The following is a 24,592-nucleotide window of genomic DNA, read 5'->3' as shown; positions in this document are numbered from 1 at the left end:
GCTACTCCCAGGTATGTGTAGACAGGTGGCAGAACCATGGCCTGCATGCTTGAGTCAGGTGGATGTGGAGAATGGTGGGCCGGCCAAGGTTGGATGCATGGAGATTGCACAATGGGGTCTTGGATCACAGTGCCACAAGGTTGTGTTGTGGTTGTGGGCCGCATCCTGAGTGTGTGCGTGGATTGAGAAGGTCATCCTGCAGCTGGCAGTGATCCATTCCCCCATCTCTGTTGGACGTTGATGTGGCCTGGTCGCCGGATGTAGAATCAGAGCTGTGCAGATGCACCCTGGATGTGGACAAGTATCATGTCCGTAGAGTGCAGGGTAGGATTAGACACGGATGTCGTAGTTGACCTGGGGGATGGTCTCTCTTGCCTTGAGGTGGATGGAACTGGGGATCTTGTGCATAATGCAGAGTGTGCTGCAGCATGAGGCACAGATGCTGCTGATCAGCATAGCACATGTCAGCAAGCAATCCATGATGAACACCAGCTTGTTTCCGTTGACACTGGGTGCCCTTGCTGCAGGGCCTGCAGCAGCATGCGCCATGTCAAGAAAACAATTTGTATTTGTATTTGTATTTGTATTTTGTACTTGTATCGCGCAGCTATCACCCAACGGGTATAATGCCCCAAGCTGCACACAAAGACAAGGATCTCAGGAAGGAACTATGCAAAAGGTGTATGTCAAGGAAGGCATATCTAGTTCAACATGCCACACACACACACAATGGATGCACATGCAGCACAGTGGCCGTTGTGGAGACTGACATGCCACAATACCTATACAGCCATGGACATCATGCACAATACAGATTCTAATCCCTGAAAAACAGCTTGCATCTTGCTACTCTACACATAGACTCATATGCACCATCTCTGATAACTATTCCAGACATGATGCATGCACAGTGGCAACAGACCACCATTGACAGAGATGAGGCACCTTGGAGGCAGAGGGACACCTTTATTAGTCATGTGTGTCGGAATGCTAATGCAACTCTGTCAACACATACACAGGTCATGTGGATGAACATGTGGGACCGACACTGGCACCCCACTTTGCACCACAGATGCTGGAAATCCATAGAACTAGCACACAAGTGACGGGTTACAGCTAAACACCCCTTGCTGCTCACGGAGAGGCTGCCATACACCATTGAGCCTCCAATGGGGAATTCACACACCATGTCAACCCGGTGCAACCCGTATGTTTCCGAGGGCAGTGTTACACACATTGATGGCTTCATCACAATCCACAATCCCATTACAGATGACTGTCACCAAGTCTGACCATCAATTCTGGTGAATTCAGCTCCATGTCATGTGCCCCATGGTGATTCTACATGTATGCTAAGTATCCAAACATGAACAAGAGCAGTGCACACACAATCAAAACAAATACCACACCCAAAAAGCCGTGCTGCATCCCTTACCCTAAGGAGATTTTCAAACTTGTCCGTGCATGTAACGCTGATTCAGCACATGTTGCTGTGTTCATGAGGAATAGCAGGAGCCCAACAATGCCACCAGCAGACAGCATGCGCAAGTACCTGTGGATGAGAGACACACCAGAAGTCAGCCAAAAAAAGCACATCCGCATGCATGTGCATGTACTCGACACGTATAAGGTTGTCAACATGCTAGGTGACAATGATGACTCTGGAAAAACATTTGTCTATTGCACCATCACTCGAGTGACACATCCAAACACACCTCTGACTCACCTGGCAGACATGCAGATGGACACACACATTGCAACACATGCCACACACGGCCCAATGCGTGCACACTCAGACACTGGAACTCACCACTAAGCAAAGAAGTTGCGTATGAGCCGACTCCGGATGTCCTCTACCGCCTCCTCCTCCTCCACATCACTTGCCTCGTGATCAAGCCCTTCATCCTCCACGGGTGGATGGTCCTGCTCATCTGGATCCAGGATGAGTGGCACAGCTTTCTCCACTGCCATGTTGTGCAGCATGCAGCACATGAGGAAGATCTTGCAGACCTTCACCGGTGCATATGGGAGTGCGCCACCGGTCTTGTGGAGGCAACGGAATCGGCTCTTCAGGAGGCCAAACGTCCTCTCTATCACTCGCCTGGTCCGCCCATGGGCGTTGTTGTAGCGGTGCTCGGCAGCCGTGCTGGGGTTGCGGAGAGGCGTGATCAGCCATGGCATGTTGGGATAGCCAGCGCCCCCTACATGGAAACATCATGGACAAAAGTGGGTCAGGAGAAGCAGTAATACAGGAAGATGACGCTAAATACAGGACTGACAGAGTATACCCACCAACAATACATGCCCGTTCGTTGCGCAGCTGCAGCATCATTTCAGGCACCCTGCTATGCCTCATGATGTAGGCATCGTGTGCTGATCCTGGAAAACGAGCACAGACATGTGAAATCACCATGTTGGCAAGACACACCACAAGGGCATTAATGGAGTGGTAATGCTTGCGGTTCCTATACGCTACCTCCTGTGCCTGTGGTGGTACCAAACCCATATGTATTCCATCTATGGACCCAATGACATGGGGCATCCCTCCCAGGGCATAGAACTCACGCTTGACACCTGTCAACTGCTCAGGAGTTGGAAATTTAATGAACTCATCCAGGTGATCCTACATGGCCTCTAAAAAATCATGCAGAACACGGCTGAACATGGTTTGGGACATGCCACCAACATGAGCAATGGTATGTTGAAAGGTACCCGTGGCAAAGAAATGTAGGGCTGCCATCACCTTCATCTTGGGTGTCAGTGCAGTAGGATACCTGTGTAGCGGTTGGAGGTGTGGTGCCAGCCGTGTCGCCAAGTCCTCAATCAACTGTTGGGGAAAGCGGTAGCGGCGTATACAGTCATGTTCCCTCAGGTCAGCCAAGTCCGGAATTGGTCGAGGGAGAGGCAGAGCCCTGCAGTGAATTTGAAGGGACAACGAAGAGTGAGTACAGTACACCACCAATGTCAATGTACTGAGCACATGTTCAACAGGCAATACACATATGCTACATACAGAGTCAGGTCTGTGCAATATGCCCTGGACACGTATGCCAGGCAGGTGACACTCCTACCAAGAGCCAGCTTCAAACGTCGATTCTCAACCTCAATATGCCATGCCATGAAACTAGCTGTGGGCCAGTGTAAGTAAACAGGCAGACGCATAACAGTAGTTACAGACATCCACATATGTGCAGAAGAAGGATGTTTATTGTACAGACAGGTTGCGGAACACTAGATGCACAGGTCACATGTCATAGAAAAAGGACAGACCACACACCTTGCCATGAGGGAGTACATGTCAAGACTGATCACACATACATTGAGAGTATGCAGATATGTCCTTGTTTTGAGACTCCGTGTCGATGCATACATACACACCTTACGTCGGATTACACATGTGGGCTGGGGTGCGTAACAGTGTGCCATGTCCATCTACACACAGACACATGTTGGTTACAGCAACTGCAGATGCATTTGACCAAACACCTACAGCAAACCTATGTGAACACATGACACACACATGACATAGCTACAGCGTGCAACGCGGGCATTCACATCTCAGGGGTAATATTCCGTGTACCTGGCATCAGGGGACAGTTGCGGGTGTCAGTGACTGTGCCATGCCAGTGACGCATGGCTCAACAAGTCTGTACTACATGCACACATGTCAAAGGAGTGAAGGGGATGTGTGGCACATAGTGCACCATCACACATGAGTACACAGCTCATCATACTTTTATTAGCTTCACACCTCAGGAGTAATGTGCCACATCACAGCCTGACACACCTGTGCCCGACACATATAGTACTGTATAAACAATGCCTTGATGTCCAGCCTTGGCCAAGTATGACAGCTCTATTCCTGTCTGTGTGCCGCCTGTCACCACTGTCAGGTGTGAAACGCACCGTACATACGCTCTGAGGGCGTGTGTAGGGTCCCTATCACTATGGGAGTGCTGGCGTATGCGTACGCCATAGTGATACGGACTGTACACATGTGTGTAGGGTCCCTATCACTATGGGAGTGCTGGTGTATGCGTACGCCATAGTGATACGGACCGTACACGCGTGTGTAGGGTCCCTATCACTATGGGAGTGCAGGCGTATGCGTACGCCATAGTAATACGACCCGTACACACGCTTGTACGGTCCGTATCAATATGGCATACGCATACGCCAGCACTCCCATAGTGATAGGGACCCTACACACGCGTGTACGGTCCGTATCACTATGGCGTACGCATACGCCAGCACTCCCATAGTGATAGGGACCCTACACACGCGTGTACGGTCCCTATCATTGTATTTGGGGTGCCCTAGGGCCGTGGAACGCACCGTACCTGTGTGTAAATTTTGAAATAACATAGGGGACACATGAGGGACAAGTATAAGGGCCTAAATGCATGCTGGATGTCATGGAGACCGAGTTTACAGTTTGAATTTTTGCATCAGGTGGCCAGCAGAAGTCGGTTGGAAACAATATACTTTGTTGCAAAGTGGTTGTTGACTTGACATCATGCTCAATTTTTAAACCATGCAAAGCCACTCACTGGGGTAGGTTTAAAGGGATTGGAGGAAACGTAGGATGCAAATGTGAGTGACCAATCACTCTGTACTCCTGTGCATGAAACAGGCCAGCAAGGCAGATATAAGGCAGCCAGGTCCCATGAGAGAGCACTTGCCTGCACATCCTTTCATTCCACAACACTGCTGCTGCTCGTGATTCCTCTGGCACCATGTCCAGGTCTGTGGAGAGGGCCCAGTCATTCACCCTGGAGGAGAATATGGCGTTGGTGGATGTGATCCTCCCAAAGTACACCATGCTGTATGGTCGGCCAGGGGAGCAGGTGAGGGCTGACTCCACTAGCTTAGACTGTGCCCCTTTTTTGTGACTGTGACTTCTGGCATTGTGTCCCTGTGTGACAGACATGCAATGTTGTTTAGAGTGGGTACCAGGGTGGGGAAGGCCTCATGTCTCCCATGCAGAGCATGCTGTAGTTCCTGTGTGCACTCCTCACTTGCATAGTGCTTACTGTGACAATTAATGCATGGTGCATGCCACATTCTGCCTGGCTACTCCTCCTGTGAATGTTGTTGCTACAGTCCTGATGTGATTCTGTGGTCCCCCCCAGTGTGACAGGTGACAGTACCCATAGATGTGTGTTTTTTTAGTGTACCTGTGCTGTGAGTGTCCAAATGATGTGTTCGTCACTTGGACATTGGTGTGTGTGTGTAAGTCCCGTGTCATGTGGGTGAGTGCATATGGGGAGTGTTGCACATCAGCTGCATGAGGGATGGATATACCCTGGCCATGTGATGTGAGCAGGGAGCAGTGCTGTGTGACTGCCGTGCTGAGCCAGCCCCACACCTGTGACACCCCTCAGTCCAGTGGCACATGGGCAGAGTGAGGTTTGTACCCGCAGTTGGCAATGGCAGGTGATTGTCCTGTGCCTGTGTGTGTGTCTGTGTACTCTGCTGAGGTTGCGTCAGTGGGCTGGGGCATGTGACTGCTTTGAGGTGCTGTACATAATCCTGGTGTAGCTTGTGATGCACAGTGTGATCCAGGATCATTGATTGTGTGGCACCTCTCATGCCACCTGTGTACTTTCAATGCCACGTAGTGCATTTTGCCTTCCCCAGAGGATAATGTCCCTATGACAAAGGTGCAATGAGTTGCCTGCATACCATGGCCTGTTCAAACAAGACAAATTAATAATATGTGTGTCTCTGTGTCATTGCTCAGGTGTATTAAAGTATTCTTCTTTTGCATCCTCACAGGTAGGCGTCCATGCCAAGGGGGAGATATGGAAGCAAGCCGTCAGTGCCGTGAGGAAGACGGAGGGTCGGAAGCGGCGCCTAGCCCAGGTGAGGAAACGCTGGCAGAATATCCGGTGCTGGACGAGGAGGATTGCACGGGTCCTGCTGGGGGACTCACCTGAGAGCCACAAGAACCGTGGGCGCCGGCGTCTGACCCACATCCATAAGCATGTGCTGGCGGTGGTCTTCCCCGACTTGGACAGGCGCTTACAGGAGAAGCAGCAGCAGGAAGGGGGTAGGTACATGTGTGTTTGTTGTGTGTCACCAGCTTTTGGAAGTGCGCAGTTGCATGGATACACTGCCAGGGTTTAAATGTGCAGTGCATAACTAGTTCCCCAAAGTAAACCGGTGCTGTTCTTCCTCCCTTTCCCTCCTTGCCATGTGTTCCCTGGTCTGTGTGTAGTCACTCTTGCACAAGGTAATCTAGGCTGGCAGTTAATCCAAGTGCCCAATGCTTTCAGCATCATGTGTGGGGGTGGTGTGTAACAGGTTTTGGGACCTTGCCTGTGCCCTGGCCAGTTCTGTCATTGTGGGGTCCATGTCAGTTGGCACTGATGCTGAGTCCCGACAGAGGAGTGTGTCTTTAAAGTGTACTGCCTTACAGCATGCATGTCCAATGTTGTGCCCTCTGACATGATGTGCATGAGTGGGAGTAATGCATAGTGCAGGGACGGTTGCTTCAGTTGCAGTCCTATCCATCCAGGACCATGGAGGAGTGTGGCCACTACCGTGCCCTGGGGCACCTTTTCCTAGGTATCATGTGTGTCATCCAACAATGTGGACATTCTCTGTGTCTTCGGCATAGGTTGGGCTCTGTGGCATTGTACCCTGGCCTCATCTGTATTTACGTAAACTGTGCTACATGTGTCCACTGTACAGTGTGACCCAATTTTGCTTGTGCATACTCACAGTGGGCAGTGCCTGTGTGTCTTGTTACGACAATCTGATGATGGTTGGTTGTCAATGATGTATGTGGACAGGCGCAACAGGGGTGGTTTGTGTACAATCAGGATTTAGTGCAGCCCATGTGTTTTCATCCCAGAGTAAGAGGTGTAAATACTTCCTCTGTCTCAATCACATTGTCTCAGGTATGGGGTGGTTTGTACGGGCAAGGCCTACATGTCAAAATTCTGAAGTCTCCTTGCTAGGTCTGGCCTGTGTGTGATGTTTGTCTGGACATACACTCAAGGTGCAGTGACCCAGTCATGTTGGGTATGTTTTAATGCGTTAGCTTTGCAGCATGTGCAAAAAGTTAATAGACATGGTTCCTGCTCATCCCTTTTTTGGCAACGCTGTGTGGTACAGATGCTGTGCACGATTGTCCCCAGAGCCTGGCTCCTCTGTCCAATTTGATATCAAGTAATTTGCTGTTGGGTCATGCTCTCCATTGTTTCTCAGTGGCATGGTGGGTCAACCAGCTGTGTGTTGCAGGGCCTACATATGTACCTTGTATTGTAGATGTTACTGATGTTGCTTTTCAGGCTATGCATTGTGACCCATGTACATTTGACTCATGTGACATATGTATACAGGTGTCTGATTATTTCCTGTCTCTTCACCTTGCCCACAGCATCGTTGGGGGACTCCGAGGGAGACACTGGCACGGACCGTGAGGAGGGAGCAAGCACCAGTGGCAGCAGTGCTGTCTTGTCTGGCGCATCGAGTGGCATGGAGGCCGAGGGGAGTGAGGCGGAGGACCTGTCCAGTGTCACCACCGACTATGATGCTGACGGGTCCAAGGCTGAGCTCCCAGAGGGGGCGGAGGCTTCTCCCACAGCTGAAAGCAGCACTCGATCTCTACCCGCCCCCTCCATTCCCATCACCGGCCTCCCACTTGTTCTGGTCCCTTCCCGCCGTGCTAGGTCACCACGTGTCTCCTTCTTGCTAGGCACCGCGCCCCCTGCCCCTGTCTCCACTGCTGCCGCGAATGCCAAGTCTGTGGACATCCTGCGCCAGTTGCAGGTTGGTCAGACTGCGATGCTGAATGTCCTCCATGGCCACACACGAGTGCTCACCCAGATGGAGGCATACATGGAGGGCATCTCAGCTGCGCAGTCTGACCAACGCCAGTTGCTGAGGTCCATAGACTCGACACTGACTGCAGCAGTGGGTCTCCTGCAGCGCTACGTCCCCCCCACTACCCCTGCACCATCCACACTTCCCACTCCCATGCCTGTCCCAAGCACACCCAGACGTACCCATGCACGCACCCCACCAGACACAGGCACCACACCACCAGGGAAGCCCAAGCGCACACCTCCTGTCACGCACACACAGGGTGAAGTAGGCACACCCACTGGGTCGGGGGGCAAACGGAAGACACGCAGCCACAGTGGGAGTCCACATTCATCACAACCCCCTGCCTCCAAATCCACTCCCCTCAGCTCTCCTGGCCAAGATTCCACCAAAGAATCCTTCCTGGCCGCTCTGTCCCTGAGCCCCAGTGTGACACCACCCCGCAAGTGGTCAAAGGAGTCCCCGGTCAGGGTAGTTGAGTCCCCCCCCCCCATTCCACACCCTCCCCCAGTAGCGCTGCGACCCATCCCTCCTACCCCCCCCCCCCCTCCTTGGGGCCTGTGGTTCCTTCGGGTGCAGGGGAGACGCTGGAGGACCTTGCAACTGTGTGCAGTGCCATTCTCACCTCCACCTTTGGCGCTGCCCCACCCCCTGTGGTGGAGTCCTCCGTCCCTGCACCCACAACACCTACCCTTGCCCCTCCTGTCCCTGTGGTGCCTGGTCCTTCCCCCCTACATGATGCCCCCCCCTGTGGAAGACAAGGAACTATAAACTGTGCAGGCAAGCCAGGGGACACGTGTCCCAATGTGTCCCCCACCAGGGATGGAAATATGGACTGCACTATGGGGCTTGTTAATAGTGTACACATAACAACTTCTTTGATTTTCATGCTGAATAAAGCATTTTTGTTTTCATTTGAACACTAATGCTTTTCTGGTATTGCTGTTGGTGGTGCTGCTCCATGATTTGGGGTGGGGATAATGTGTTAGGTGTCTGGGAAATGTAGTAGTGTGCTGCTCATGGGGTGGACCCTGGTATCTGTGTGCCATCACAAGGTATTTGCAAAATAACTTTGTTCATGTAAGCTCTTACTGCATGGTGACATTGTCCCAAGGTGCGTTCCTTCCTCTGTGGACCCTGACATCTTCCCTGCAGGGTGTTTCCTAAATGTTGTGCTGAGCTGTGTCTACATATCCTTGGTGTGTGACGGATCCGTTCAACTTTGCCCATGCATGCTGGGCAATGTCTCCACCTGCATCATTAGTGGCATCCTTGGTGGTCACTGTACTTGAGTATCGAGTATATTGACGTGACTTCATGTGGACATGTTCCCTTTTACACACTATGCATGTGTGTACTCCCAGCCTCGCACACATGTGTTACATGTTCTGCAGGGTATTTGAGCACCTGACTGGCAATTGTGGGCATTGTATCTGTGGGTACTGCACCCTTTTCTTTCCATGGGCACTGCTGGGAGGACTCTGCACCCACCCCTCCTGTGTCTGGGCACTGCTGGGAGGACTCTGCACCCACCCCTCCTGTGTCTGGGCACTGCTGGGAGTGATAGGCACCCACTCCTCCTATGTCTGGGCACTGCTGGGAGGACTCTGCACCCACCCCTCCTGTGTCTGGGCACTGCTCGAAGGACTCTGCACCCACCCCTCCTATGTCTGGGCACTGCTGGGAGGACTCTGCACCCACCCCTCCTGTGTCTGGGCACTGCTGGGAGGACTCTGCACCCACCCCTCCTGTGTCTGGGCACTGCTGGGAGGACTCTGCACCCACCCCTCCTGTGTCTGGGCACTGCTGGGAGGACTCTGCACCCACCCCTCCTGTGTCTGGGCACTGCTGGGAGGACTCTGCACCCACCCCTTCTGTGTCTGGGCACTGCTGGGAGGACTCTGCACCCACCCCTCCTATGTCTGGGCACTGCTGGGAGGACTCTGCACCCACCCCTCCTGTGTCTGAGCACTGCTGGGAGGACTCTGCACCCACCCCTCCTGTGTCTGGGCACTGCTGGGAGTGATAGGCACCCACCCCTCCTATGTCTGGGCACTGCTGGGAGGACTCTGCACCCACCCCTCCTGTGTCTGGGCACTGCTGGGAGGACTCTGCACCCACCCCTTCTGTGTCTGGGCACTGCTGGGAGGACTCTGCACCCACCCCTCCTATGTATGGGCACTGCTGGGAGGACTCTGCACCCACCCCTCCTGTGTCTGAGCACTGCTGGGAGGACTCTGCACCCACCCCTCCTGTGTCTGGGCACTGCTGGGAGTGATAGGCACCCACCCCTCCTGTGTCTGGGCACTGCTGGGAGTGATAGGCACCCACCCCTCCTATGTCTGGGCACTGCTGGGAGGACTCTGCACCCACCCCTCCTGTGTCTGGGCACTGCTGGAAGGACTCTGCACCCACCCCTCCTATGTATGGGCACTGCTGGGAGGACTCTGCACCCACCCCTCCTGTGTCTGGGCACTGCAGGGAGAACTCTGCACCCACCCCTCCTGTGTCTGGGCACTGCTGGGAGGACTCTGCACCCACCCCTCCTGTGTCTGGGCACTGCTGGGAGGACTCTGCACCCACCCCTCCTGTGTCTGGGCACTGCTGGGAGTGATAGGCACCCACCCCTCCTATGTCTGGGCACTGCTGGGAGTGATAGGCACCCACCCCTCCTATGTCTGGCCATGTACGCTCGGGACATACACCGGTGGGGGTACGCTCCGTACATACACTGGTGGGGTGTGGGTACGCTCCATACATACACAGGTGGGAGTATGCTCTGAACATACACTGGTGGGGTGTGGGTACGCTCCATACATACACGGGTGGGGGTACGCTCCGAACATACACTGGTGGGGTGTGGGTACGCTCCATACATATACGGGTGGGGGGTACGCTCCGAACATACACTGGTGGGGTGTGGGTATGCTCCATACATACACGGGTGGGGGTACGCTCCGAACATACACTGGTGGGGTGTGGGTACGCTCCATACATACACAGGTGGGCGTACGCTCCGGACATACACTGGTGGGGTGGGTACGCTCCATGCATACACGGGTGGGGGTACGCTCTGAACATACACTGGTGGGGCGTGGGTACGCTCCATACATACACGGGTGGGGGTACGCTCCGAACATACACTGGTGGGGCGTGGATACGCTCCATACATACACGGGTGAGGGTACGCTCCATACATACACAGGTCGGGGTACGCTCCGTACATGCACTGGTGGGGTGTGGGTACGCTCCATACATACACGGGTGGGGGTACGCTCCGAACATACACTGGTGGGGTGTGGGTACGCTCCATGCATACATGGGTGGGGGTATGCTCCGTACATACACGGGTGGGTGTATGCTCCGTACATGCACTGGTGGGGTGTGGGTACGCTCCATACATACACGGGTGGGGGTACGCTCCGAACATACACTGGTGGGGTGTGGGTACGCTCCATACATACACGGGTGGGGGTACGCTCCGAACATACACTGGTGGGGTGTGGGTACGCTCCACGCATACACGGGTGGGGGTACGCTCCGTACATACACGGGTGGCGGTACTCTCCGTACATGCACTGGTGGGGTGTGGGTATGCTCCATACATACACGGGTGGGGGTACGCTCCGAACATACACTGGTGGGGTGTGGGTATGCTCCATACATACACGGGTGGGGGTAGCCTCCGAACATACACTGGTGGGGTGTGGGTACGCTCCATACATACACGGGTGGGGGTACGCTCCGTACATACACGGGTGGGGGTATGCTCCGTACATGCACTGGTGGGATGTGGGTACGCTCCATACATACACGGGTGGGGGTATGCTCCATACATACCTGTACCCACGCTCTGCAGGCCTGGGTACGGCCCGTACCCATGCCTTTGGAACATGGTTACGGTGCGTACCCCCATTGTTGGGGTGCCGTAGGGGTCCGCACCGTACCCAGGTCTTCAGAGCGTGGGTACGGGTCGTACCACCCGTACCCCTATGTCACCCCGACAATGTTGGTACGACCCGTACCCAGGCCTTTAGAATGTGGGTACGGGCCGTACCGCCATTGTTGGGGTGACGTAGGGGTGGGCGTGGTACGACCCGTACCCACGCTCTTAAGGCGTGGGTACGGTACGTACCGGAATTGTTGTGTTCGCGGTTCGCGTCCACATCCACTTCCGTTATGGCAGACGCATGCGTTGCTGGACATGCCCCCACCCCCTCGAAGTGACCAGGCCCTGAAGGTCAGGTATGTCCAGGGCATGTATGATTTGTGACTTGGGTGGGGGTTATGTGTCCTGCCCCTGCCCCCCCCTTTGCCCCTGGGTGTTGTTCTGACCTTCTGCGGCATCTGCGTTGGTTCCTATAGAGCAGGTGGACTGCTATGAGGGCTGGGATGACACGTAGGTTCGGGTCCATGGCTGTCCGTCGCGTACAGGTGCTCCTTGTGCGCGTCGTCCTGATTTCCCGGCAGTTTTTGGCAGTCGGAAAATATAATCCGTGCGGGTTGACGTCGGTACGGATCGTACTTCCTGGTTCGTGAAACGCAGCCTGGATGCGTCCCGACGTCACGTCGGCGCTTTCCCGGATCACATTTGTATGTATATTTTCGTCGGTCGGTGTTTTGTACGATTCGCACGGAAATAGTGTTTCCATACGAATCGTACTTGCATTATTGTAATGTTTTTTGACTGGGTACGAGTCGGACGGAGAAAACGCTCCGACCGACGGTTCGTACCCGGTTTTTCCAGGATCGGAATCGGCACCTATGTAGTAAAGTTAACTGAACACAAGGTCGGCTTTAGCACTGCTGGCGCCCAGTGTGACAATCGTTTTTGCAGCCCACAACTGAAGCCCTTCTCCATGAATTCCCTTACTACCATCTTCCCAACAGTGCCCCTCACATCTCCAAACCTTCTCTCTGACATACATTTGTTTTTTCATAGGTCTACTCATTGTTCACTCACGCTCAGTTCTGTGATCATGGTACATGTCAGTCACACGCACTTATAGCAGGCACATGAACCCATTGAGCTACTTTAGGATGAGCCGAAACTGCCACTAGAGAAAACTCCCCTCTCTCTCCAGTATTAATCACTGTCATTATCTTGATATTTTTAATGTTGCATGAAGACTGATGGACACCCAAGGAAATTAGCAGGACCTGCTTTCGAACCCAAACGCTGTTGTAAAAACACAGCGACACCACCCCGCCACACCCCTGCCCCCCACAAGGTCAGTGCCAGGTGTGTCTGCACCAACGTCCTAAAGCTGGCCCTTATTGAACACACATAATGCAAAGGCATGAATCTATCTTGTGTTATGTGAAACAAAGAAAACATTAAAAAAGCAGTAGTGAGCTTTTGAATCACCACACTATTTACCAACTTCTTCGTGCTGGGCAGTACATGGAACCGGCTCTCAGTTAGGCCTGGGCGGTAAATTCCGTTCCGCTCGCGGAATTTGCGTAATTTGCGTAATTTCGCGTTCCGCGGAGAACGCGAAATTGCTAAAAAGTCTGCTTTCCGCGATTTCGCGAAATTTTTGCTTGTTCGCGATCTCAAAATGCGTGTTCGCGAGATATTTCTCCCCGAGCACGCAAACAGCAATTGTGAACAGGAAAAAGCATCGCGAACAAGCAATTCCGCGTGTTCGCGGAATTTCTGCGTGTTCGCGGAGATTTTTTACCGTTTCGCGGAGATTTGCGTAACGCAATTCCGCAAATTCCGCCCACCCCTACTCTCAGTCCGATGGGACAACATAGCAATGCCACTATTTTATTTTTAGCAGCCTCGACCAGTGAGAGGCATTTGTACAGCATACTTTCTACAATTTAAGTGAAAAGCAGCCCAATCCTACATTGTGAACAAGGGCTTACAAATCATTTTGCAATAATTCATTGTTTCATGTAATTTGCGCGAACGCCCGCATGTTGCAAATAGTGCAGGCGACTCACGGAAAAGCAAATATTTCTTGTGAACCCGAGCACCACTGACACTAAAAGCGAAAACTGCATGTATAACTGCCGCCTGCTCAGGGCTCTGTTAAGGCATTTCACAGCCCCTTGGCAAAACTAACCTGGACGTTGTACCTACACTGTAATGCCAATGTGCTTCATACTTAAGAAAAAGATCGCACCTTTCAAGGCAGTCAAATTTATAGGCCGTGGCTGGTGCCCGTTAACCAACTAGGGGGCATATTCTCAAGAGTGTGTGATAACCATCGCAAAAGTAACAACGCAATTCTCAACTTCGCAGTCTATCGCTGGACAATTACGCCGTCATAACTAAATATTCACATCAAGGCGGCACCATGCGATAGTCACCAAAATCAACGCCATGCCGCAAAAAAGCGAAACACGAATGCCAAAAAAGCTGCGATGAGGCCGATTGTGATATAAAAATCTGCGAAAACCAGCGACAGGCCTGCAATTCACACATGTCAGGCGGGAAAATCACCATAAAAGCCGAAAAAAACAGACAAACAAATGCCAAACATCAGCAAAGCACAATGGATGTCGCTGAAACAAGTACGGAGGAGAACAAGAACCCCACAAGCCCCCCGGAGGAGCTGCCTGGGACCTCGGGGTCAGGGAAGGCCAAGGAGAAGAAGAGTAGGAAGAAGCGCTTCAGTCCGCAGGAAAACAGGGTCCCGATAACGGAGGTGGTCGAACACCATCAACAACTGTTCGTCACCTCCACTGTGTCATTGGACCATGGCAGTTCATCGTGGACAAGGTGAATGCAGTCGAAGTGCTGAAGAGGACAATAGACGAGGTCAAGAGGCTCTGGAATGATGTCAAGCACAAAACGAAGCTGAAACTCGCCAACAACTGGAAGGCAGCAATGCAGACTGGAGGTGGGAGCCCAGCGCCACAGATCGAGATGGAGGAAATGGTGTCCACAGTCATCAGTGGGGAGACGGTGGCAGGAGTTGGGGGCCCGGACACTGCTCAACAGGACCAGACACAACAGAAACAGGGTGAGTAAGGACCAGTGACTGGGGGGACGGGGGGAGATGGGCACAATGACACGCATGCATAATTGAGCTGAGCACATCTGCTGGCAAACCATGCCCCAGCCCCCAACTCCCACCAAGAGACCAATGTACCCACGTATGCAACCTCTCAGCACTGTATAAGCACAGAAGTCAGAGGCACACCGCATGTAAGGGATAAGGGGCAGCCAAATCAGAGCTACAGGGGCGACTCTCTCAATATGCAGCACACACACAGAACATGCAGTGCACATCAACGTTGACAACCATGTGGCACAAACCGCAACACGTCCACCACAGAACACAGGGCACAACTGGTGCCGACTGGGTGTAGACACTGGCCAATCACAATTGGCATTGCAGGGAAATGTGAGTTGATAACGTACAAGTACAAACACACACACATCTGTTGTCGAAATGTCCACTGTCCCACATCAAATAGGCAGCTCCTACCAAACAGCCATGCTGTACACAGTCATGCAGTCTGTATGTAAACATGTACAATGCGACAACATACATGTGAACACATTATTAAACTGCATCTACCCTTCACATTGCAGAGGGAGAATCAAAACCTCCTGCAGAGCAGCCGGAACCTCTCTTCTCTGATGACGAAGAGGACCACCACAGCTTCGACTCCAACACCCTCCAACTGCTCGTGGACAGCCTCTGCACCCCACCTCCAGGAGCAGGGCAGCCGAGCTGCTACGAGGAGACCACACCCCCTGCACAGACCACACAGCAGGCAGCACCCACCACCACGGCTGTCTCCCAGGGCCCCCACGAAGAACACATGGCCGTCCAACGCTGTGTGTTGGGATGCCAGGAGCAGCTGGCTGAACAGGTGCTGATGGGCTTCGACCGCATGGCAGACAAACTAGATGCCATACACGGGTGTCTACGTTCCATCAGGGCCACTTACAATCCCTGACGGACGCCCACAGTCCACTCCATGCTCTCCAGCAAACAATGGCTGACATCGCTGGAGCCCTGACTCAGAGAATAGAACAACTGTCCAGTCAGAGTGGCTCTAGCGATGTCACACGGGAGTTGGGAAACATGAGGAGGTTAATGGAGTGCATGGAGCGGGTGGGCGAGCGGAGCTGCCACGGCTGCACACCGGCGAGTGGTAGCTGGGTTCCTCAGTGACCTCAAGACCATCCTCATGGCATTGCTGCCACAAGACCTGGCGCTGATACATGCTGCTGCTACCACTACATCCACATCTCCGACCCCTGAAGTGTCAATGCCACACAGTGCGGCAGACATTCCACCTCCGGCCCCTGAGGTGTCACTGCCACACAGTGCTGGAGAAAGGGGAACAACCTTTACAACGCAACTGTTACAACGCACTACACTTACAACGCATTTTTTACAACGCATAATCCATTACAACGCACTACACTTACAACGCATGACACTACAACGCATTTTTAAAAACTACCTTTACAACGCATTCCATTACAACGCCTACCATTACAACGCATAATATTACACTACACTATCCAACACTTACCCTACTGTTGCACCCCCTGGAGTTAGAATAGTAATTTTTACCCCTACACTATCCAACACTTACCCTACTGTTGCACCCCCTGGAGTTAGAATAGTAATTTTTACCCCTATACCATCCAACACTTACCCTACTGTTGCACCCCCTGGAGTTAGAATAGTAATTTTTACCCCTATACCATCCAACACTTACCCTACTGTTGCACCCCCTGGTGTTAGAATCGTAATTTTTACCTCTATACTATCCAACACTTACCCTACTGTTGCACCCCCTGGAGTTAGAATAGTAATTTTGACCCCTATACTATCCAACACTTACCCTACTGTTGCACCCCCTGGAGTTAGAATAGCAATTTTTACCCCTATACTATCCAACACTTACCCTACTGTTTCACCCCCTGGAGTTAGAATAGCAATTTTTACCCCTATACTATCCAACACTTACCCTACTGTTGCACCCCCTGGAGTTAGAATAGTAATTTTTACCCCTATACTATCCAACACTTACCCTACTGTTGCACCCCCTGGAGTTAGAATAGCAATTTTTACCCCTATACTATCCAACACTTACCCTACTGTTGCACCCCCTGGAGTTAGAATAGTAATTTTTACCCCTATACTATCCAACACTTACCCTACTGTTGCACCCCCTGGAGTTAGAATAGTAATTGTTACCCCTATACTATCCAACATTTACCCTACTGTTGCACCCCCTGGAGTTAGAAAAGTAATTTTTACCCCTATACTATCTAATACTTACCTTAAATGCAATGTAATATTATGCGTTGTAATGGTATGCGTTGTAAAGGTAGTTTTTAAAAATGCGTTGTAGTGTCATGCGTTGTAAGTGTAGTGCGTTGTAATGGATTATGCGTTGTAAAAAATGCGTTGTAAGTGCATGCGTTGTAAAAGTGTGCGTTGTAACGTCATACATCCGTTAAGAAGGACGAAGTAGCATTCATTTTTGCCATAGGCCCTGTTTCTGCTTGGTTCTGCCCTCTGCATCATCACCTTCCACTGTCCCCTGATACACTCTGTGACACTCACCTTGGACCTCGACATGGACTGCCATATACTGTTTGATCGCCAATGACACAGCAATCAGACTGCAGACTGAACTCTTCCTCTTCCTTTGGACTTGTCATTCCCTGTAGGACTCTGGCTGGCCCACCACGGGCCAACATCGTCATGTGGGGTTTGCACTGCCCTGTACTGCTCCAGATGCAACATTCCATTGAATGTGCATTAAACATTAATGATCACACAGATGTGTTGTGTCTATAGTCTTTCAAGTGTGGGAGTATGGATGAATGGAGGGTCAGTGAATTCCTCTTACGTCCATGTGGCTCATGTCGTTGGACTTGGGTCACAGGGTGACACATTGCCGAATGTTGTCTGGGTGGCGCCGACGCAACAAAAGGGATACACGCATGGAACCATGCACAGATCCCCGAGGTCATTGTTCAAACCCTTACGCTGGACTGGCATACGCCAGGCCAGCCCACTCCACATACGCTTACGGGGGGACGGCAAAGCTACATGTACCAGGTCTGCCCTGTAGTAATCTGCTGATCACAGGTCTAATTGTCAGCATGCCAAAACCACTCCCTAACAGCTGGTAGACACCCACACCACACCCATCCAGCACACGTGTCACAGGACATGTGACCCTGAAAATAAAAAGGGTAGGTGCACGTGCTTGACGCCATTTCTAAACTCTCTCTGGGTGTATCAGTGGTGTACATGTGAGCATGGGGGCCCAGGGGCCTGCAACATCACTTTCCGCCGGCCCAGGGGTGACTCTGTTTCAGATTACGGATCTGTTTCAGATGGGTGACCTGGTGAACTCCACTACATATCGGCACGTGGTTGGAGACACACCAGTGGCAGCAGGTGAGCAGTGTGGTCTGGGTGCGCATTGTCGGCACTCTCTCTCCCTGTCCATCTCTTCTGTTATCTTTTTCTCTCTCCCTCTCTCTGCCCGTCTATCTCTCCCCCCTCTTCTCTGTCCATCTATGTCTCTTGCTCCCCCTCTCTGTCCGTCTTTCTCTAGCTCCCCCTCTCTGTGAGTCTATCTCTCTCGCTCCCTCTATGTCCGTCATTCTCTCGCTTCCTCTCTTTCTCTCTCTCCTTCGCTCTCTCTCTGTCCTTTGATGTGCACAAGACACACCTTCTCATCATGATTTTTGTCTTGCTGGCTGTGACCTACGGATTGTTCCAAGGGGAGACGCCATGTGTCTTCATTTCTGTTCTGTGTTTCTTTGAATACATTTTCATATGTTACATCGAAGGTGAATGTGTGATGCTCAATTTTGTGGCAAAACATACATGTCACCAAATGTGATTGTGCGACATCAGGGGGATTATTTGGTACATGATTCTGTGTAGTTGATGTGACATGTTTTTGGCCGGGGGGTACCTGGGGAGGGGGGGCCTGGGGGTGGTGGCGGTGGGTGTTGTGGCCTTGTTGGGGCTCCGAGCTGCATGATCAGTGGCTCCATGGCATCTGTTGTTCTTCAGGTGTGGCTCTGGGCTGGGCTACCTTTTGTGGTGCAGACTGCCGTCTGACTTTACACCAGGTCAGAGCAGGTGTTCATTTCCTGCAGCTAACCCCCCTTTGTCGCCTGTTTTGAGTTCGTATCGCCGATCTGGCTGGTCGTTGAGAATGTTGCAGAGTGGTGTTGTCGCGGCTTTTTGCACGGGAATGCTTACTCAGCATCTCATTAGCAATAGTTGTGGGGGCCATCTGTGGCGATGTTTTTAGCGGCTGCTATCGCAGGTAAACTAGTGCTATGGGCTGTTAGCACCAGCTTGTGAATGGGGTGATAATGTTATTGTGACTTTGGCTGCGTTAAAGTGCAGTTAACTCTGCGATAGCTCCTTGAGAATATGCCCCTTGGTGCGCGCTTTGCAAGAGTTTGCGTGTGCTGGTGAAAGGCACTGTGTGTGCGCATCTTAAAGGGAATTATGTTTAAAAGGTAATACATTATTATTTGGTGAATCGTGCACTCTGTACTAACTAGAGAGAGACATTTAGGAAACATGTGCCAAATCCAGAGACTAGTTAAATTCTAGTGAAGTTACAACTAGAAGAGAAAGAACTAATGTTTTAAAGGATTCTCATGTGAATTAATAGGTATATTGAGTCTAGATTGAAAGAGACAATGTAAATGATTGAAACTGTAAATTGCGACTCTCCTATTACCATGACTAGAGAATCTGGATTTCATTAAAGACACGCAGGCTAACATTGTGCATAATCTTTTAATGCAGTCTCCAAGCAGCCGCATATATCACAAAGTGAAGGGTTCCAGAAGAGAACACTACAAGAATACAATAGGCATGAGCCACCAACAATCAGCCTTTTTTAAATGTGGAGAAGAAGAAATAGGTCCCAAACTTTAGTCTTCTAAACACTTTGCTCAAACCGAAACACAAGATGAAGGACAAAGGAGAATGAAATTATCAAACGTTACCTGAAAAGAAAGAAATGTAAACAATTTCAGAAAGTATAGAATAGCATAGCAAGCAAAGCACAAAGCAAATACAATTATATACTAAAAAAATAATATTAAAGCGTATAACTAATTTACAATTGTAAGCTTTGAGATAAAACAAAACTTTTTCAATAAAAGGTATACACAGAAAAAATACTATAAAGTAAACCTTAGGCTTCCAAGGGAAGGGATGGGTGGGATAATGTTAGCCTCCGTGTCTTTAGTTATGCCTGGGCTAAAATTCTGTTCCGCTCGCGGAAATTGCGATAATTTGACATTTTTGCGTTCCGCGGAGAGCGTGAAAATGTCAAAATTTCCGCAATCTGCATTTTACCGGAAATGTTTTGCTTGCTTGCGCTGTAAAATAATACATTCTCGCGTGCGCGCTATCGCCTTACCTGAATCCACGCGTTCGCCGACAAGTTTTCCCGATCCGGTCGCGTTCTCCACGAGATGTTGGATTGTTGGTAGCCATTTGCGCTGTCTCGCGACAGTTCGTGCCCGCAGAAATGTCATTTGTCGCGCGATCACGTCTTTCTTCTCGCGATCATGCACCGCGAGACAAGTGAAAACAAGATGGACGCGCCCGCGAGCAACCGCATGGGTAAGTTGGTGAGCCGCGACCACGCAAAAAATCCCGCGAACGGGCGGGTAAAAAACTTCCGCATCTTCGCGATATTTCCGCGTGTTTGCGGAGATTTTTAACATTTTCGCGATAATTTGCGAAAGTGAATTTCGCAAATTCCGTCTACCCCTATCTTTAATGAAATCCAGATTCTCTAGTCATGGTAATAGGAGAATCGTCATTTCATTACAAGAACGGAGGCTACATTATGAATGTTGGTAGCATTGTAAGACTAGATCAGACATGTGTTCGATAGGTTTACAGTAATGGTGTGCGAAGGTACGAGCGTTAGACCAGTCGGCAGCTTTGAGAATATCGTCCGACATACCACCAGACCAGAAAGATTTACTGGCCATAGCACCTCTGAGTGAGTGAGCCTGGAACTTACTTAAATCAATACCTGTTAAACTCATGACATTTTTAACCCATCTGGCAATGGAAGTAGAGGTTATAGCTCTATGAGGTTTAACAAAGGATATAAGTAATTGATTTACACCTTGGGCACGAAGACAAATCATTTTGCGATCATATTCTCTCATGCAGTCCACCACACATAGTTTTGGAAATAAATCAAACCGTGGATAAAAAACTAGAATCAGACATAGTCTTGGTTCTTCTAATTAGTTAAAATTTGACCCCAAGCATATTATAGGATCTGTTGGTGATATCAAGAGCCTTGACATCAGAAGCTCTTCGACAAGAGATCAAACAAAGCAGAGTTGAGAGTTTGATGGACAGAAATTTCCTGTTCAACTGGGAATTATCCGGCCAACTAGAAAATGGATCGAGAATTAATTTAACGTCCCAAAGAGAATCGTATTTAGGTTTAGAGGGTCTCCTTAGGCAAATACTCTTCATTACTCTACAAACAATAACATTTTTACCTACGGTTTTACCATTGACAAGAATATGGCCAACAGAGATAGCTGATCTATAGCAGTTGATAGTTCTATAGCTGAGACCCCTCGCAAATTGTTCAACAAGGAAATTTACTACGTCAACAATAGGTGCTTCCAAGGAATCCAAGTTCCTCTCCACGCACCAACGTACCCAGCATCTCCATATATTGTTGTATCTGTAGTGAGTACCTGGGGCCCAAGACTCTCCGAGGAGTGTTGCAGCTGTTGACGAAAGCCCTGAGATTTCATTGGATCTCCTGACACTCTCCAGGCAAGGAGGTTGAAACTCCTGCTCTGAGTTAGGGGGTGATCTTCTCCATTTACGTTTGTAAGGAGATTCTCTACAAGAGGAATCAAGAAGGGGGGTTTACAAGCTAGTTCTAGAGTGGTTGAGAACTATGCCTGTGAAGGCCAGAAAGGGGTTATTAGGATAAGGCAGCATTGATCTTGTCTGGCTTTCTGTAGAACTCTCTGGATCATGGCAAAGGGTGGGAAAGCGTAAGCCTTGATATCTTTCCAGGTTTGAAGAAAGGCGTTCACTGCCAGAGCACCCGGGTCAGGCATCCAACTGAAGTAGTTCTGTAATTGGAAAGTTAGTCTGCTTGCAAAGAGGTCTATTTCTAAGGGTCCCCAAACTTTGTTGAGACACTGGAAAACGGAAATAATGAGTTTCCAGTCGCTGTGGTCTAAGAGGAACCTCGAGTTCCAATCTGCCGAAATGTCCGATTTGCTTGGGAGGAATTACGCTCTGAGAGCAATCTTGTGTTCCAGGCAGAACAGCCAAAAAATTTTTGCTAAATTCGAGAGGTCCGCTGATTTTGTGCCTCCCAGCCGATTTATATATGCGACCGCGGACATGTTGACCATCTTTAAGATGACTGATCTGCCCTGGAGAGAATGTTTGAAGCTCATTAATGCGTAAAACCAGCTGTCAGTTCTAAATAATATATGTGGTGAAAAGACTCCTCTTGCGACTAGATACCGCCCGTATTCTGATTGAGAAGGCAAGATTCCCAGCCGCGAAGGCTCGCATCTGATTCTAAAATAAATTCTAGAACAGAACCGAAGATTGCTTTGCCATTCCAGGCATCTAGGTTCTCTAGCCACCAGGTTAGTTCTGATTTTGCTTCTTGATCTAGGATAATGCGATCTCCGTACCAAAGACCAGACCTGAGGGCTCTCGCTTTTACTCTTTGAAGAGCCCGATAATTTAGGGGTCCCGTGAAGATGGCTTGGATGGAAGAGGAGAGGAGAGGAGGCCCAGCAGTCTGGCTAGTTCCCTTAGAGTAAGGTCTTTTTGTTTCAAGACATGTCTTATTTCTTTTCTGATCTTGGTTATCTTCTTTGGAGGAAGTAAGAGCAGACACTTCGATGTGTCCACGGTGAAACCCAGTAATTCCAGGGTTCTGGAATGAGACAAAATTGATTTATCTTTGTTTATAATGAAGCCTAAGCTTTCTAGAAGGTCCATTACAGTCTTCAGATCTTGGAGTAACTGAAAATGGTCTTGGGACATTATAAGGATGTCGTTTAGGTATATGATCAGGCGAATACCTCTCCCTCTCCACGATGAGGTGATAACTTTCATGACCTTGGTGGAGCACCAAGGGGCGGAGGAAAGGGTTCAGTGACTAAATATCGAGGGACATAATATAGAATGCCCAAAATATTGATGCCAAAATATAGAAGGACAGAATATCGACTCCCTATCTACAAACAGGTAAGTACTAAAATATCGATTCCAAAATATAGAATGTTAAAATATAGTTAGCTAAAATATCGAATTTTTTAAATGTATTAAAAATAATATAAAAATAATTAAATATTAAAAACAATTAAATAAAACATACATAATATAATATAAAAAAAAACTTAAATTGTAAAAATAATAAAAGTAATGTAAAAAAAGTAGAGCTTTTGTTGGATAGTGAGAACGTAAAAATTACTATTCCCACTCCAGTGAGTGCAACAGTAGGGAAAACGTTGGATAGCGTAGGGGTAAAAATTACTATTCCCACTCCAGTGAGTTCAACAGTAGGGAAAGCGTTGGATAGTGTAGGGGTAAAAATTACTATTCCCACTCTAGAGAGTGCAACAGTAGGGAAAGCGTTGGATAGCGGGAGGGTAAAAATTACTATTCCCACTCCAGAGAGTGCAACAGTAGGGAAAGCGTTGGATAGCGGGAATGGAAAAATTACTATTCCCACTCCAGTGAGTGCAACAGTAGGGAAAGCATTGGATAGCGTAGGGGTAAAAATGACTATTCCCACTCCAGAGAGTGCAACAGGACAGAAAGCATTGGATAGCAGGAAGAGAAAAATTACTATTCCCACTCCAATGAGTGCAACAGTAGGGAAAGCGTTGGATAGCGTAGGGGTAAAAATTACTATTCCCACTCCAGTGAGTGCAACAGTAGGGAAAACGTTGGATAGCGTAGGGGTAAAAATTACTATTCCCACTCCAAAGAGTGCAACAGTAGGGAAAGCGTTGGATAGCGGGAGGATAAAAGTTACTATTCCCACTCCAGAGAGTGCAACAGTAGGGAAAGCGTTGGATAGCGTGAAGGGAAAAATTACTATTCCCACTCCAGTGAGTGCAACAGTAGGGAAAGCGTTGGATAGCGTAGGGGTACAAATTACTATTCCCACTCCAGTGAATGCAACAGTAGGGAAAACGCTGGATAGTGTACGGGTAAAAATTACTATTCCCACTCCAAAGGGTGTAACAGTATGGAAAGCGTTGGATAGCAGGAGGGTAAAAATTACTATTCCCACTCCAGTGAGTGTTGTCGCGGCTTTTTGCACGGGAATGCTTACTCAGCATCTCATTAGCAATAGTTGTGGGGGCCATCTGTGGCGATGTTTTTAGCGGCTGCTATCGCAGGTAAACTAGTGCTATGGGCTGTTAGCACCAGCTTGTGAATGGGGTGATAATTTTATTGTGACTTTGGCTGCGTTAAAGTGCAGTTAACTCTGCGATAGCTCCTTGAGAATATGCCCCTTGGTGCTCGCTTTGCAAGAGTTTGCGTGTGCTGGTGAAAGGCACTGTGTGTGCGCATCTTAAAGGGAATTATGTTTAAAAGGTAATACATTATTATTTGGTGAATCGTGCACTCTGTACTAACTAGAGAGAGACATTTAGGAAACATGTGCCAAATCCAGAGACTAGTTAAATTCTAGTGAAGTTACAACTAGAAGAGAAAGAACTAATGTTTTAAAGGATTCTCATGTGAAT

The sequence above is a fragment of the Triturus cristatus genome, chromosome 5_2 (genome assembly GCF_964204655.1).
Source record: "Triturus cristatus chromosome 5_2, aTriCri1.1, whole genome shotgun sequence".
NCBI classification, from domain to species: domain Eukaryota; kingdom Metazoa; phylum Chordata; class Amphibia; order Caudata; family Salamandridae; genus Triturus; species Triturus cristatus.
Note: the sequence above shows the minus strand (reverse complement) of the source record.